We start from the raw sequence: 6,369 nt of genomic DNA on the forward strand, positions 1-6,369 counted from the left end.
TTAATAAAGAAAACACCAACAATATAAATATAAGCTAGGGACAGATGGCGAGGGGGAAGAGTGGACCTTCGAGCCCTGCTTAGGTGCAGGGAATGAGAAGGAGGCCTTGTGGTTGTACGGGTCAGAACTTCCCACAGAGCAGTACCCCCAACAGTTTGTGGGTCTAGGAACAATTTGTTTGTTCTGTGCAGAGAAATATGCTTGCTCATGCACATGTGTCTCTTACTCTAGTCCTTAAAGCTTGCAGTTCAGGCTCGTGGGCACAATCTGACCCTTAAGGCCGTTGCCGCTTTTGTATGGCACAAAACGGACAGAGAACAGAGAGCTAGCATTGCAGAACATCATCCCCGTGTCAGAAGGTCATCTCAGCACGTATCACATCAGTTGATCCTGGCATCAGCACTGAAGACTGTCAGCGAGAGACTGCAGGAATCCAAACTGGGAGGGCAGGGCATGATGCATCTGGGAAGAAGTACCATGTCGGGGCTGGAGAGATGGCTCAGAGGTTAAGAGCATTTCCTGCTCTTCCAAAGGACCTGAGTTCAATTCCCAGCAGCCACATGGTGGCTCACAACCACCTGTAATGAGGTCTGGTGCCCTCTTCTGGCCTGCAGCATACACACAAACAGAATATTGTATACATAATAAATAAATAAATATTAAAAAAAAAAGAAGTACCTTGTCTTAAAGTAACCTTGAAGAGATAAATGTCTCCCGGCTTGGGAGACCAGATGGAAATCTCGGATAACTGAATAATAAAACTGACAGAACCAAGTTCCCTCTGTGCTGTTTTTGGAGAGTAATTTGTCACTGCCTTCGTTTAACTTTGCTGCTGTGATAGAAAGCCCTGACCAAAGCATCTTAAGGGAGAAAGAACTCATTTTGTCTTACAGGTCCAGAGGGAGGCAGTCTCTCATGGCAGCAGGCAGGGAAAGCAAGCTGGCAAGAGCAGAAACTGGCTGGTGGTTCTACAGCCATACTGAGTTAGCAGAAAGTGAACAGGAAGTAGGGACGTCTACAAACCATCAAAGGCCACCACCAGGGAGGCTCTACCCCCTAAAGATCCCACAACATTCCCAAGAAGCACTACCAGCTGGGGACCAAATGTTCGATCATGTGAGGCCATGGGGACATTTCTCATTCCCACCACAACAGACATGGATGTGTACAGAAAGGCAAATGCATTGGTGAAGACTTAAGTGCCATCCAGATACCACCAAAGGGGAAAACGAAAGAATCCAGATACCACCAAAAGGAAAAACCAAAAAATCCAGATACTGCCAAAGGGAAAAGCCTAAAATCCCAGATACCGCCAAAGGGGAAAGCCTAAGAACCCAGATACCACCAAAGGGAAAAGCCAAAGAACCCATGTCTCAGCCATGGCCCTCTACTTGGAAGAGACGCAGCTGGAGACATTAGTCTGAGGCTCTGAAATATTTGGCTCCTCTCACTCCACGCTCCTTACAGACTTTCTGATTCTGGTGTGGCTCTGTTGTGGCCCTTATTTAAGGAGGAGAATTCATGGTATAAATTGGGATTCCAGTGAGAAATTGCCTTTCTCTGAGGTCTGCCCACAGGGTGGGCACAGACTGGTTATGTTCAGATGATCTGCCTGAGTTACAGGATAACTGTCTCCCTTGTAAAAATAATAAACAGGAAGAGTTTACGCATCACCGTGGAAAACAGAGTTACAGGAAGTCTAGCCTTCAGCAATGTCTGCTCTCTGGACACTACCCAAGCCAACTGGTTAAACTCACAGTAACGAGGACCTGGGCAGTCTTTCATGGAAAGTTAATATGTTGTATATTAACGTTACCCAGTGAAGCCTTTTAGAATGAGTTAGTAGCTTCCAAAAGGTCACAGGTGTGACTCTCTGTGTCACTGCCCCAGCTTTTTTCAGTTGATGACATTGAGTACAATGGAACTAAAACTAGTCATATTATACCGGAGAGTGTTCATATCAGATCAGCCTGACTCTAAAGCCTGGGATCTTTTGTGTATCATGTTGGGTAAGATGCCTCCTAATTCACAAAACCTTCCACAGACAGTATTACTTCGCTTCTCATACGAACCGGAATGTGATGGTAGTGACCCAGGGCAGCCTTATGGTCTACCTGACCAGGGCTATGAGGGACCCTGCAGCTGTGTCCAGGGTGGGAGACCCCAGGAAGGGACAACAGGATCTAAGGGCTCTGTGATAAGTTCTTCTGTCAGCACATCCAGTGAGATTGTTTGAAGACTAAGAGGGAGTTAGCTTCCCAAAGGAAGACAGGAGAGGAAAGCCTTCAAAGTAAAGAAATGCAAGAGCCACATAAAAATTTAGGAACTTCTGCCTGCAGGTCAGTTTGTAAGTCAAGTAAGTAGGAAAGATGATTCTCTGTGAGTCAAAACTCCACGAGGCATCTCCAAATAATCCATCCCAGAGCTCTGGGGCTCGGTAAGTCTCACCACCCCCAGTCCTGAGCCTTCTGGTCTTTGCTAACTTGCTTTTGCCTCCTATGAAAAAGCACACTTCACTGTCCATTCCAAAGCACCTGGTTGTCAATGCTGACCCCTGCTGGCCAGCTCATGATAGGGCATGAGGATGTTAGATTGTGTATCCAGCATCATTTAAACTAGGCACAAGAGTGTCTACAAGCAAAGCATCCTAGCCATCATCACTCACAGGTCTTACAGGGGGCCCCAGGGCTGCCTACTGCTCCAGCACACTTCACACTGGGAGTGAGGCAGGCCAGGGATCCTGGCAGTATCTTCAGACACCACTGTAATGTTATTTTCTCCTAAGGCTGCTGCCTTCAGAATTGCCCCTGGTGTGGAACACGGAGACTGAGCTTATGCCTCCGCCCTCCAGAGAAAAGTCCTGGACACATCATCATGGAATGTTTCCCTGGCCTTGGCCCATGCGTTTCTGCATTCCTCTTCCCAGTGGAAGAATAAAGGCAGATTTCCCCGTTCAGTTTCCTATATGAAAGTCTTCTATCCAGGTAAGCATGGTGATCCCTCAGCGTGTGAGGCTTCTCAAATCATCATCTCCTCTAGACATCCGTGTTATAATTTGTTCTAGCTAAGTTCAATGTAGTAGTGGATTATTGCTTCCTGGCATACACTGATCGATACTAAGAACGCATGGTGTAGTTTGCTGTTCTTTATGCACTCTTCGCCGTATGCCCAAAAGATCTCTCTGTAGATGTATAATGTCTCTAAACGAAGGCCCTTAAAAATGTCCGAGGCATTTGCATCACGTTGGAACGTAATGAAAAGCTGGCCAGTGTGGTTATTAGTTGCCTAGAGACGGAAAACTACACATTTTCCTCCTGTGTAAGCAGCACCAATACATGCTTCATCTCCTCCCTGGGCTCAAAACCAGACTCTTCATGTATTATTCAGATGTCACTTCGCCTTGGATATATAGAAATCCTTATGTTAAAAATGAAGATATTATATCCCAAGAAACACCAACTAGTCAACTGTGGTCAAAATTGCCTATAAAACCTCCTTCGGAACAACCTCAAGTAGATAATGGGCCCATAACTTTATTTAATCTGGCATGTAAATTTAATTTTTATAATCTTTTTTTTAAACACTTTTCAATTCTAATATCCCTAAGTGAAATTCTACATGCCATCTATCCCATGGGGGGACATGCTGCCTGGCAAGTCCTCAAGTAACAGATGTTTGATCCGCCATACAGGACACTAAACCTTCGGAACTGAAAATCACCTTTTGGCTGCGTGGTAGTTCTCCTAGCCTCATAATATCTTAAAGCACTGACCACTGGCACCAGACTGCATGCTGTTCCCCTGCGTCGGGGTCACAGTGAAGACTGAAAGAAGCTTCCGTGCTGTGCTAGAGATGGGCACTGAGCCACAATCAAGCTGGTCTTCTAAAACTTCTAATTCCAGGGATCTACGAGTATTCCTTTTCCATGCTGCAGTATATGAATCATGAAAATAGAAAAAAAATCAGACTATGACTTTTTAGCATGGTTCTTTCATAACTAGAAGACGGGAACGTGGACTGGGAGATCAGCTGGTTAAACACAGAAGACACCCTTCAGTGGCTGCCACTGGGAAAACGGACAGACCCTGCCATTTTGTTGGGACTTCTCACAATCTAAATAACACGCCACGTTTTAAAAGTAATCACTGTCCCTAGCATCTTCGTTTACTTGCTGTTTGGACACGCACGCTTCCTAACTGCCTTAGTATGGATATAAACAGGACCCGAAGATGAGGCAGTACAGACATGTTTCCAACACCCCACAGTACCTGTTCCTATGCCTCCAATTCTGTTATCCGACAGGAAGAACTTGCTGCTCTCACCGGGTCTGGAAACAGGTTGCCGAGAAATGACGGTGGCAGCGAGGAGAGGAGGGTTACTCCATACCCGTCCCAGCGTGGCAGAGCTAAGGGCCACTCCGTGCCATCCTTCCCGCTGGGATGTGCAGGTCAGTGGAGTCGGATTACTTTTCATTTGTTACTTTATCAGCCAATTGGTTATCCCCCTGGAAAATATAACAAAGGAGGAATAAAACATACATGAGCGTGCAGTCTGCTGTTACAGGGCATTGTGACACCGAGCCTACGCAGGCAGCATCCACCCTTCATTATTAGCTGGCGCGCGGCTCGGCCCGCTCTACCGCGGACTAGCTCAGGCTTCCAGCAAGATTTCTCGGCTCTTCTCACTTGTGGAGTGGCTGCCTTCAGACTTCACTGTCTTTTTAGTCTAAGGCTAATATTCATCAGTTGAGCTAAAATTTCTGAGAAATCATAAAGGGGCATTTCAATGGCTTACTATCTTGATACAACTCTTTCCATAGCTTCACATTAACTTTTTGTCAAGAGGCACCCAGTTCACAGTCGTTTAATCTTTAGTTTAAACACTCTCAAACGCTCACGCAATAAAGTCCTGCAAGAAAGCAGCGCCAATGACGACAGTCTCAGGTGGAGCTGATGCTGCTCCTGGCTCCTGGGGCTAAAGGTTGGGTCTCCTCCAGAGCACACCTGAAGCCTCTCTGAACGCTCGCTGCAGAACTCTGCCTCTAGGGGGCGTTTGTATTTTAGATACCAAAAATCTCACTCATCCTCTTTTCCAGAGTTTAGGAAGCAACCCATCACACAGAAATGGGAGTGATGGCGCGCGCCTACAGAGATTTAAGAGCTAAATACTCCAATTCCAGCATCACTTCAGCCTAAGGACAGTGTCCTTTAAGAAATGAAAATGGTTGCTGTGTTAACAAGGTATGGATGGCGTTAAAAAAGTCACAGCATCTGTTCCAAATTTAACTTAGTAACAAACATTTCAGTAAAATTCATTATTTTTCACTTATTTCTCTTAAGTCACTAATATTTTGGTATTGCATAGTTCATTAGCTTTAAACGTGCATTGCAAAACTCAGGTAAAGACAGACTGTAGCTATGTTTAAGCAAGAAAGCGGCTTTTAAAAATAACAAAAAATAACAGAATAAAGTAGAGACCACAGGTTCTTATTGACTTGTTCTTTCTTACCAGTCACCCACTGGGTCCAGGCACAGAAAATACTGATTTAAAGGAAGGGCACAGGCTTTGGAGTTGTGGATCTCAAGAGTTCCAGAGTTGCAGAAGGATGGTGATCAAGCCGCCCACAGATGCTACAAGGTCACATAAAGTAGTAAACAATCTGGTCATGCTTCCCTGAACAAAAACAGCCAAGTACAGCAGAAAAGAACCTCATGACGTGATTGCTGGTATAGGCCGAATGGGTGGATGAAGTAAAAAGGGCTTCCTGATGTATACTCTCATATGTAAGAAGCTATTTGCTGTAGATTGATCCTGTTTTACACTATGAATATGTATTACTGTCATTGGTTAACAAAAAGCTGTCAGGCCAGTAGCTGGGCAAGAGGTTAGGTGGGGAAGCCAAACTGAGAATAATGGGAAAAAGAAGGGCAGAGACAAGGGAGATGCCAACGAGCTGCCTGGGATGGAAGACATGCTATAGAGGACAGGTAAAACCACAAGCCATGTGGCAATACATAGATGAATAGAAATGAGTTAGCTTAAATATAAGAGTTAGCTAGTAACAAGCCTGAGCTATTGACCAAGAATTTATGAGTAATATAAGCATCTGAGTGATTGTTTCAGACCGGGTAGTTGGGACAGGAAATATCCTTTTATAGCTGTTACACAATTATACACAGAGGGTTTCTGAATGCATGCCACCAAAAGATATTCCAGAGTCTGGTGAGACTTTGTAGAAGGAAAGAGTTTTAAAGGATGTTAGTCCAAGGGAGAACTGATGGGTGGTGCATGAGCAGCTGATATGAAAAGCATTAAACTAAAGGCATTGCAAAGTGAATGGTTCATAGATTTAAAAAGGACTTAGAAAAT

This window comes from Alexandromys fortis, unplaced genomic scaffold, assembly GCF_014885135.2.
Source record: "Alexandromys fortis isolate MF-2015 unplaced genomic scaffold, M_Fortis_MF-2015_v1.1 scaffold_41, whole genome shotgun sequence".
NCBI lineage: Eukaryota > Metazoa > Chordata > Mammalia > Rodentia > Cricetidae > Alexandromys > Alexandromys fortis.